The sequence below is a fragment of the Dipteris shenzhenensis genome, chromosome 7 (assembly GCF_047967505.1).
Source record: "Dipteris shenzhenensis isolate YYH24624 ecotype China chromosome 7, Dip_SZ_1.0, whole genome shotgun sequence".
In the NCBI taxonomy this organism is placed as follows: Eukaryota; Viridiplantae; Streptophyta; class Polypodiopsida; order Gleicheniales; family Dipteridaceae; genus Dipteris; species Dipteris shenzhenensis.
This window is the reverse complement of record NC_141602.1, coordinates 54,165,515-54,177,874: the sequence shown is the minus strand read 5'-3', so window position 1 is coordinate 54,177,874 and position 12,360 is coordinate 54,165,515.

The window sequence follows — 12,360 nt, the reverse complement described above, 5'->3', positions numbered from 1 at the left end:
GACATATGCTCATGTTTATGCATGAGCATAAGAGCATGAGCATGAAAGAGGGGAAAGAGGGGGGAAAAGAGGGAGGAAAAGAGGAAATTTAGAGATTCAAAGAGGGAAAGATGAAAAGAGTAGAAGGAGAAGGAGACATATGCTCATGCTCATGCATAAGCATAAGCATAAGCATAAGAGAATGAGACATATGCTCATGCTTATGCTTATGCATGAGCCTAAGAGAAGGAGACATATGCTCATACTTATGCTTATGATTATGCATGAGCATAAGAGCATGAGCATGAAAGAGGGGAAAGAAGGGGGAAAAGAGGGAGGAAAAGAGGAAAAGAGATTCAAAGAGGGGAAAGAGGAAAAGAGGAGAAGGAGAAGGAGAAGGAGAAGGAGACATATGCTCATGCTTATGCATAAGCATATGTCTCCTTCTCTTATGCTCATGCATAAGCATAAGCATAAGCATGAGCATATGTCTCCTTCTCTTATAATTATGCATAAGAGGAGACATATGCACATATGCTCATGCTTATGCTTATGCTTATGCATGAGCATAAGAGCATGAGCATGAAAGAGGGGAAAGAGGGGGGAAAAGAAGGAGGAAAAGAGGAAGAAGAGGGTAAGGAAAAGAGATTGGAAGAGGGGAAAGAGGGGGGGAAAGAGAGAAGAAGAGGGAAAGGAAAAGAGATTAGAAGAGGGGGAAAGAGATTGAAAGATTGAAGGAGAAGGAGAAGGAAAGGAGGGAAAAAGAGATTGAAAGAGGGGAAAAAAAGAAGAGGGGAAAAGATATTGAAAGAGGAAAAAAAGAAGAGAAGGAAAGGAGGGAAAAAGAGATGGAAAGAGGGGGAGAAAGAAGAGGGGAAAAGAGATTGAAAGAGGGGAAAAAGAAGAGGGGAAAAGAAGAGAAGGAAGAGGAGAAAAGAGGGAAAGAAGAGGGAAGAGAGGGGAAGAGAGAGGAAGAGAGGGTTCCTACGCCCATCAGTGCACCTAGCACTTAAAGCGCTAGCTACAGGCCAATGCAAATAACAAAAATAATAAAAGAAAAAAAGAGGAAGCACTTTCTTACTTGGAATAGTCCTGCTCGGTGTTTTGTGGACTGGCCCTACAAAAGAGAGGAAACATACCATTTTTCAAATAACTAGTTAGAGGAAGGAGGAGTTTAAAGAAGCAACTTCTCAAAGAGATTGGATTGAGGAGACAAGGAGAAAGAGAAGGAAGAGAAATACCAAAAAGACTAGAAGAGGTGAGTATTCTTTCTTTCACAAAATCTTGTTTTTTGTCTTCAATCCTTGAAAATCAAGCATGAAAACTAGCACATAGCCTTAGCAATACAAGGAGAAACATGCTTCAACACTCACAAAACGAAATCTCACAAAAAATGAACCTACATTATTCAAAGAGACTCACCTTCTTGAAAAACTTCTTTTCACACAAACAAAGAGGGAGAAGGGTGGAGGGAGAGTACAAGTGTTAGGAGAGAGGTGACTAGTGGTAAGGAGTGGAGAATAGAGTGGAGGAAAGCGAGGTCGTCGGATATAGGTGGGAGGAGAGATTGCTTTTCTTACAATAGAGATTGCTAAAGAAAGTGCCGTATCGCGAGGTTTCAGGTTTTAGTCCACAGCATCACTATATAGCGATGTTGTTCAGTCGCTATATAGCGACACTTTTATTTAAAAGCGTCACTATATAGCGATGGAATAGAGCAAATCGTCGCTATATAGCGACAGAACAGGTCAAAACGTCACTATATAGCGACGCTTCAGGACACTTTTTGTTTAAAGTTAAAAAAGAAGCTCATAGATGCTATTTTATAAGTGTTAATATATTTCCTTGCAACTTATGTTGTGATTTTATAAGTGTAGATGGAAGGGACGAGTGGAAGCTCGTCCGATGATGCGCCAATGCCTGGGAGCACAAAGTGGCTTACGGAGAGGTTATATTGTCATTGCACTCATTGCAAGCAAGAACTATGACATCAACGTCGTATTATCATGCGCCATTTGCGGATGTATGGGGAGGAGCCCAAACCAGTACCCACCGTTGGTGTTGCACGTGTTGATGGATTATCTGTAAGTCAAAGCTATTTAAGTTCACAATTAATATGAGATACCATTATGGTACGAAACCTTGAGACAAGATCTTATATGTACATGAAATCTTAAAACAAGATGAGGAGGCTGATGAGGGTACGCATATACCTTTATGCTTTGAGCAAGACTATAGTCTCCCAGATGATGACGAGGGTATGGTCAACATGATGGATTCTATTTTTAGGGCATGCACTGCATCCCATGTACACATGATGTCAGAGTCTGAGGTCAAAATGCGAGAGTTGCAATCAACACAATTGTACGAGGGTGCTAGGATGTCTAAACTACGTGCTTGTCTCTCAATCTTGAATCTGCAAGTAAAGTATGGGTGGTCGGATACAAGTGTCTCGGCCTTAATGAGGTTAGCTCTTGCATTAATTTGACTCATTATTTGGATATTGTTCGTTTTGAGAATCATCATGTATGGATTAGTGTACCCTCAGTGTACTGAATCATCATTATTTGAAGCCTATGTATGTTTGAATTGTGATAGGTTGCTCCAGAAGATGTTGCCTGCACCAAATACCATGCCTGCATCAAGAGATGAAGCAAAAAAGATGCTAACAATGGTGGGTATGGATTATGATACCATCCATGCTTGCCGTAATGATTGTATTCTCTTTCATCATGAGCATGGAGATTTGGCTAGTTGTCCAAAGTGTGGGGAACAATGATATAGAGATGACTTGCAGGGTGAGCAAATACTGGTAAAGGTCTTGGGACACTTTTCCATCATTGCAAGAATACAGCACATGTTCCGATGCAAATCCATAGCGGAGTTGATGACATGGCATGCATCTCATCACTGATGACACATTGAGGATTCCAATAGATTGTGCAGCTTGGAAGCACATAGACAATTAGTGGCCGGACTTTGCGAGGAAGCCACGCAACTTACATCTTGGGCTTGCCATGGACGGTGTGAATCCTTTTGGATTGCACTCGACATCTTGGTCGACATGGCCCATAGTCGTGGTGAATTACAATATCCCACCATGGCTAACAATAAAAGAGGGACACCTCATGCTTTCACTACTTGTGCCACGGAAGTACAAGGCAAAAAATATGGACATGTACATGGCACCTTTGATAGAGGAGTTACAGATATTATGGAGAGGAGTGTGGGTCTTTGATATTTCCAGAGCTCCTAGACATAACAATGATATTTTGGTCAGGGGTATCTTGATGTGGACCATGCATGACTACCCAGGATATGGAGAGTGCATAGGTACGTGGTTGTGTCTCTACAAGTATAATATAGGATTATGCTTTTATGACTCTCTTTCGCACCCATGTCTTATACTAACACAGTCATGCATGCGTGTAGGACTTGTTACAAGTGGGTACCATGCTTGTCCTGTTTGTGGACCGGGTTTGAAATCGCTGGCACGATACTCCAAACATATGAGGAAAAATGTTTATGAAGGTCATGCTCGATACCTTCCGCTGGACCATCTCGCACGTGGAGGTTAGCTTGATCCACCACCATCATATTTGAAGGCAAGTGACTGGATTCAAGCTTGGAGGGCAAATGGAGAGGAACGTCCTCCTGGTATGAAGAGGCTATCGATCTTTCACGAGCTTCCTTATTGGGGTCAGTTACAAATCAATCATCTCTTGGATCCCATGCATATCTTCAAGAATGTGGGGGCTACTATTTGGGCACACTTGGTTGGTTCCAAAGACTCGAGAGGAGTGCGAGAAGACTTGCGTGCTATGAATAGGATGTCTCATTTGTGGTCCCAAGTGCATGCTTCGGGAAAAGTCCTCCCGAAAGCAACGTGGATCCTCTTTATGAGGGAGGAGGCAGCAGTCAAGGTAGACATTGCCTCTTTTCAAACACCGACAAGGTACATGCGTTGCTTGAAAGGAGCATTTTCAAAGGACAATAAGCTTAATGGGCTCAAGTCCCATGATTGGCACAAGGTCTTATAGGTATTCTAAGCTGTAGAATTAGTGTACCGATAATCGTGATGCGTTAGCGTAATTATGATTATGTTATATTGTTGACATGACTTCGTTGTTGCTTTGATAGTTCATCCTCCCAATCTCCTCCCAATTATAATAAAAGGGTGCTTACAAGAAGATGTTAGAAATGCTATATTCAAGATCAGTGGTATTGTGAGGTATGCTTACTATCAAATCGCATTGATTGCATTTTTTTCAATTTAAGCTGATTAATCTGTAGACTGATTATGAAAATATCTTACATGGACATGTGAAATAGGTGGATATCTCAAAAAGAGATCTCCATATCGAGCATCCAAAAGGCTAGGGTGGAATCCATCGAAGCCGTATGCTTGCTTGAGAAGCACTTTCCCTCGAGCATTATGACAACTCAAGTCCACTTGCTTGTGCACATAGTTGATGAGGTGGCTATTGCAGGTACCGTTCATAGTCGATGGATGTTTTTTCTCGAGCAGTTCATGAAAATTTTAAAGGGATTTGTAAGACAAAGAGCAAGACCAGAAGCAAGCATGGTAGAGGGATGGCTTGTGCAAGAGTCATTAGTATATATCACAGAGCATCGACGGATCCTGATATACCACAAGCTTGGCATAACAAGGATGATGATCACATCATTGGCGAGGTTCCCCAAGGAAAAGGGATTGAAAGAAAGATGAGCAAAGAGCAAATGGAGAAATTCAATAAGTTTTGTATCCTCAATATCCCTGAGATGCAGAAGTGGATTGAGAGATATGAAGTGGCCAAAGTAGAAATAATAAATGCAAGGACCAGATTCAAAGTAATGTACAGGCGATCGCAACCATATCCATAGGATCTGGCTCTTATCCCCACTCACATGTCACTTGATTGGCTACAACTGGCTCTACGTAAAGCCGAACGCAATGGAGAGACAATAAACGAGCACGAGTGAGAGTTATCATCTAGATGTATGATGCATGTAAGTTTCTTACCTCTTGACATAATTAAGTAATTATTTGTGGCAATATACACTATAAAATAGATGCATCTTCATTGTTTTAATGATGCTCTTTTACAATACAAAAAGTACAATGCATTATTGTCATATGGATGACATTTTTGCATGGAACGCATCGATTTAAAGAGAGTCACGTATGATTGCAGAGTCATGGCTAACTTCACACAAGATAGCCGAGCAAGTGCTTCGGATACCAATCTTCTCTCCTCACAGTTGGATTATTGTGGAACCATACGCGAAATCTATGAAGTTGATTTCAGATGATTTAGTATTTTCATTCTTGATGTAAAATGGTTTAGAACTATTACAACGATCCCCATGCAATAGTGAGAAAAGATAGTAGCAGTTTCTTTGCAATAGACTCCACCAAACATTGGACCGATGAAAAATATACTTTTGTTCTTCCCGAGCACTGTGAGCAGGTGCATACTAATGATTTAATTAATCGAAGCTTTTATTTTTAAAGATCCATTGATGCATGTACTTAAGCATAATTTGATATATATATAATTGACGACATTTGGCATCCATCTTCAATATAGGTGGTTTTTCATCCAGATCGTTCTGATCCAAGATGGTGGTATGTGATCCAAGTTGCACCACGAAGTAAGCAAATTTTTGAAGATAGAGATGTGGATATGGAGATGCCACTACCAATGCCGGATCCAATTGATCTCGATGAATCTAGCGAAGAAGATGAAGATTAGAATATGAGCCGAGAGAAAGATGTGCATAATGACATTGCACGGGAGGAAGATGGAGATCATGATATTGAGGAAAAAGGCAACGATCATCAAGAATCACCACACTTTATTGAAGAAGATGATCAAGTACTTTTAGGTGAATGTACGATGCTAGAGTACGATGATGATATAGGAGATCAATTCAGTATAGAGTTAGAGATAGACTTGTTTGGCACGTTAGACTTGGCTCAAGATGAAACAGTTGATGTAAATGCTCTTCATTGATTTCTTTCATCTCAAACTTGGACATGAATATATGAGCTTCAAAGGCTTGATGTACATGCTCTCATACTTTTATTCTCTCAAAAGGTCAAACATGTATGAAAATTTAAAAAAATTTTCATTGGAAAAAACTAACTTTTAAGGCCTCTATGAGTAAAAAAGCTCTCTGGAAAATGTCGCTACAAAAAAGTATCTCAGTGTCGCTATATAGTGACACTTACAATTCTGATAAATGTCGCTATATAGCAACTTTAGAAATCATTGCTATATAGCAACGTTTGCCTAAAGTCGCTATATAGTGATGCTTTACGGGACGCACTTCCCATACCGACGATTAGCACCCCGCGCATGCTAAACGTCGGTACTTAAATGTCACAATAAGATCCGTGTGTAGTAGTGAAATATCTGGCCGTGTGATAGTCAGATATATAAGAGATCTGATGAGATGCGTGTAGTACCTGTCATTGACTGTAGGCTTTTCTAAATCATAAGTAAGTTTCAAACTCTATTCCATGGGAGTGACTGCAATCTTGCAATCTGCCATATGAAACTTCTTCAAGATATTGTCAACATACTTGAGCTGACTCATGAAGGTTTCCTTCAATGCTGATGTAGTGTTGATGGCTCCGTCCACCCGTGTGCTCCCACAGTGGAGCTTAGATGGCGATCTAGACATATACTAGGTGAAGAGATACTAGCTAGAAGATCTCAGCTGGAAGATCTGATCTAGTACAATGGAATGGGAAGGTCACCTTTGTATAGCTATGAGGGTGGTAGTCGGTCCAACGTAGTCAATGGAACCGACCAGTCAACCTAGTTGGTGGAGCCGACCAGTCAACCTAGTCGGTGGAACAGACTAGTCGTCTATAAAATATTCAAAGAATATTCCCTATACCATCGCCTCGGAGGCTCCCACAAAATCAAGACAATGTGCCTCGTTGTGCTACCAGCTTACCTACCCTACCTAGCCCATAGGCTAGACTCACATAGATAGCCTTTCTACCATCAATGGTCTCATTGGATAGACCTCATCTGACATGCAAGTCAGGATCCATCCAGTGTCTCGGGCTCACACATGGCTTCTCCTCATATGGGGGCCTTACAACTTGAGCACCTTGGACCATTGGTGGTTACCAGGAGGGTGGGGCATTGAGCATATCTAACACCCCCCCTCAATGTCCACCTGTAGGTGAACTACCTTCTAGGCCCAATGCCGAGTCTTTGAATTTGACCCTGAGTGCCTTGGTGAAGATATCTACTCCATTTTGCTATTTTGGATAGTAGACCAATTCCACTATCCCGTCCTTGGTCAAATCACACACATAGTGATACTGAATCTCTATATGTTTCAAATGTGTGTGTATGAAACACTAGATTTTTAGCAATGGCCATGCAACTTTGATTGTCGCACCTCAGCACAGTTGCCTCATCCTCTTGCACTTCCATGTGCCATAAGATCCTCCTCAGCCACACTAGTTCACAAGCAGCATTGAAACATGCTGCCTTGTACTTAGCCTCGGTAGAAGACAATGCCACTATTGGTTGTTTCTTACTAATCCAAGAGAAGATACCTAAACCCAAAGAGAAACAATATTCAGAAACTGATTTCCTGAAATCAACATCTCCAGCCCAATCTGAGTCACAATGACCAGCCAAGGAAGTGCCCGTACCATACGTGATGCCATAATCAAGAGTGCCCTTCACATACCTGAGCACCTGCATCCATGCATTCCAATGATTCTCCTTGGGCATATTGGAGAACCTGCTCAAAATGCCAATAGCAAAACTGATGTCCGGTCTAGTGTTGCATAGATATATGAGACTGCAGACCAACTTTCTATACCTAACGATGTCTACTGGTGGTGAGGCATCCTCCATAGATAGCCTTGCATTTACCTCCATAGGTGTAGCTATCTTTTTGCACTCGGACATACCAAATGCCTTCAAGATCTCCCTTGCATATTTATGCTAAGAGATGAAGGTCTTGCCTGGCTCTTGCCAGACTTCAATCCCCAAACAGTAGTGCATCAAGCCTGTCATCTCAAACTCAGTGCTCAACGCCTTTCTAGTCTGCTGGATCATGTCTTCATAGTCACCTCTAATAAGGAGATCATCCACATATAGAACAATAATAGCAGATTTTCCACCTTTCCTGTACACATACAAGTTAACTAGCATCTGAGGCACATCTTTTGAAGTTTAATTTATGAAAGAATTTGTCTATCCATTGTGGTACCATGCTCTTGGGGCCTATTTCAGCCCATACAACGCTTTCTTCAGCTTACATACCTTGTTCTCAAAATGGGGGGCCTCAAAACCTGGTGGCTGAGCCACGACACCTCCTCCTTAGGTCACCATTCAAGAATGCTGATTTAACATCCATTTGATAAATTGGCCAATTTTTATGAGCAGCCACCGATAGTACTATGCGAATAGTGGTCATTCTAGCAGTCGGAGTAAAAGATTCCTGAAAATCAAACCCTTCAACCTATGAAAATCCTTGTGCAACCAATCTGGCTTTGTACTTTTCCAAAGTCCCATCGACCTTGTACTTTACCTTCCAAACCCACATCATGCCAATAACCCTTCTGTTAGGTGGTTGATCTACTAACTCCCAAGTTTCATTCTTCATGATGCTATCATATTCTACTTGCATAGCATTTTTCCAATCTCAGTCTGCTGTTTTTCCAATCTCACTCTGCAAGTGCTTCCTCCAAACTCACAGGCTCCTTTTCTTCTGCAATAATCTCAGCCATCAAGGCCATATTGACTATGTGAGCAGAAGCCCTCCTTTGCTCCTTGATTCTCTGAGACCACCTTGGTCCATCTGCATGCTGCATCAACAGACATAGGCATCTGGTTATCATGGTCATAGAACTGCCTTACCCATCACGGTAGCAATGGCTTTTCTGGTGGTGTAACAACAGGTTGGTGACTTATACCTTCATCATTTGATATTTCCTCCTCCTTTATAGCTCCTGGGATAGGTCCACAGCACTGAATTACCTCCTCGCTTGATGATTTAAAGTGGAAGAGCCCTTCTCTGGCTCCACTGCATCTGGCTGCTCCCTGAACACCACATCGTGGCTCGTTATGATCTTCTTTGCCTCTTAGTCATACAACTTATAGGCTTTCTTCTCATCACAATAGCCTAAGAAGATACATTTGGTGCTTTTTGGTTGTAGCTTGTTTCTCTCTTTGTTTGGTACATGCGCATAGCATTCACACCCAAACGTTTTGAAATGGGAGACAAATGGCTTCTTACCACTGTAAGCCTCATGTGGTGTTTTACCTTTGAGTGCCTTTGTATAGCTATGATTAAGGATGTAAACTACAGTATTGATAGCCTCAGCGCAAAAGTGGTTTGGTAGTCCAACACCTTTCAACATACACCTCCCCATCTCCATGGTGGTTTGCATTCAGCATTCAACAACCGAATTTTGCTAAGGCATATGTGGTGTCGTTGTTGTCCCTTGATCCCTTTGCTCTTGCAAAAATCTCCAAACTCTGTAGAAACAAACTCACCACCACCATCCGATCTGATTTTCTTCACTTTTCTCCCTATTTCATTTTCAACAAGCTGTAGCCATTCTTTCAATTTACCAAAAGCTTGAGCCAAAGCTTGAGCCTTTTTGCGAACAAAGTACACCCACATCTTCCTACTATAGTCATCGACAATCAATAAAAAATAGGAAGATCCCCCTAAGGCCTGTGTAGGCATCTTACCGCACAAGTCAACACGCACCAACTCTAGAGGAGCGTTTGTCTTATTCTTGATTTCTTGTGGGAATGCCTTTCTCTATTTCTTGCCCATCATGTAAGCTTCACACGGTTCTTTGATTTTTGCTACTGCAGGTAAGTGAGCAACCATACCTTGCTTTTGCATCTCCTTCAGCAATGCAAATTCGATGTGGCCAAATCTTTCATGCCAAAGTCTGCTTGTGCTCACTCCAGTGTTGGCTATAAGAGCACTTAGTTGATATAGGTTATTCCTCCTTACTCATGTGCCAACAATATTGCTTGCACTATCCAGAATTTTTACTCCTATCTTGTTGAACCTCACCTCATGGTCAAGGTCAATTATGGAAGCAACTCATAGCAGATTTCTCTTCGATTTGTGGAACATACATCACATTAGATAGTTTCTTAACATCTCCATATATAGAAACAAATGAAACCATACCTGTACCCTCAACAGGGCATCATGGTGATGGGTTCCTGTAGAGGCTGCATGGAACAATATAGACCCTTCTTGCAAGTCATGTGACGGGAGGCACCAGTATCCAACACCCTTGAATCAGTGGTTACGCTTCTTGAACTAAGGAACACTCTTCCTTAATGGCCAGAAATAGATCCAACTCTACTTTTGCTATGTTAGCTGTCTCTTTCCCCTTATATGTCTTCTTTAGGGTACCATTCTTTTCATCTACTTTCTTGACCCGGAAATATGAAATCACATGGCCCTTCTTCTTGCAGTAGAAGCATTCTCCCTGAAACTTCTTTTTGCTACCCTTCTTCTTTTTGTCACCACTAGTAGAGGACTCACCTTTGGTGGAGAAACCATCTTTGCCTTTCGCAGTGGCAGAGAACACAGCATCCCCATTGCTACCTCCATCTTGAGCTTTAAGCCTCAATTCCTCCTCCATAAGTAAAGCACAAAACTCCTCAAATGACAATGGTTGTGGTCTCACCTGAGTGTTAAGCGCTGTTACTAGTCCATCAAACCTTGGTGGACATATCCGGAGACATGGCTGAGGTAGCTCTTCGCTAGTCTTTTGTATCCCAACACCAACCATCTGGTCACACATATTTTTTATTTGGGTTATGAACTTAGCTATGAGCTGATTCTCCAGGTTCTAGATCCTTGTCTGATTCCACATCTTATACTGACTCTTCAATATATTCCAAGCCATAGTTGCCTTAGATGTATGCTGAATCAAGGTCGAAATGCTATCAATAATAGTACTTGTAACAGGGCACACAGAGCATCTACGTTCCTGTGTTTCCAAGCTCATAGACGGTCGACATTAGGAGGTATCATACTCCCCAGATTTTTTGGGTCAGAGGTTCCTTGTGGTTCTGGGTTAGCAGTCCCGAGTACTGTCTCCAGAAGCTCATATGAATCCAAAATAGCAGTAATTTTAAACTTCCACAGAGTGTAGTTCATACCATCTAGCTTGCCTTTAGTGAGGCTCATGGGAAAATCCTCAATGCCTGGATTGTTGGTGTAGCTGGTGCAGCTACAGCTGCTGAACTCAAGCGACTTCCTATTGCCATCACTCCGTATGCTGTTGAAGCCCTCGCCTCTCTTCTACTCTTCGATCCTTAGAACTGCGTAGGCTCTGATACGATGTTAAATTATACGCGGCGCATACACCCGAGAGGTGCATACACCCGAGACCTTTTAGTAAGGTGGGACAAATCCAATACCAAACGTACCCGGTGTCTCCACCAAAAGATGTGACATGAAGTTGGGGGTAGTAAACTTCACGTACCTCTTCACTTCCTACTGCTTTTGAACTGAGTAACAAAGATATTTATCATGAGAAAGGGACATAAAAGAGAAGCTTTTATGCCAAGATACCACACCATACTTTCCTCCCTCAAATGAGAATGACGATGGTAACATCCCACAAACTATACTTGGCAGGGGCTATGTGCTTAGGTGACACTATGCCATGTGGCAATCTCTTAACTGAAATGACTCAACCCACATCTAAGCAAACTTGACCATGGTTTACTTGACCATACCCTTACCCAACTTTATCTCCCATGTGTTCTGTCAAGGGACTGCCACGTGGCCTAAGGTTCAACCTTAGAAGAAAAAAGAAAGATTTGAAGAAAAATTGAATGGCTATGGCGTCTCTGCGCAATGGCATCTGAGGATGATACTGAGCCTGCTTCTCTCGCAAAACCCTCCTCTTCGTTGATCCTTCGTCTCTGTCAAAGTTGCTGTTGTTGTGGCTATTTGTCATTCGTGGTACGTGATCGACTGCTCATAGTGGAGTCCATCGCGATTACCTGTGGGTGGAGTCATGGTGGTCAATCATGATAGCAGCTACTATGTGGGACTTAGCAAACAAAGGCTGATAGCCAACAAAGGCTACTATGTAGCCGGGTTGCAGCCTTACATATGAAGGCGTTGGTGCTTGCTGTGAGGGAGGCCGGTCATTGTAATTGTGGGTCCTTGAAGCGGAATAATATGAGAGCACTGGAGATCTAACTAGCCGATGATGGTGGTCGTGTTGGAAGGTGTCGCTGGCTGGCTATGGTAGAAGCTCATTGGAGAGCAGTTCATTGGGGTGTTCTAGGAAAGGCCCAACAACTACCACACATGCGCTGGTCTTTTGTAGGCATCACTGCTCCT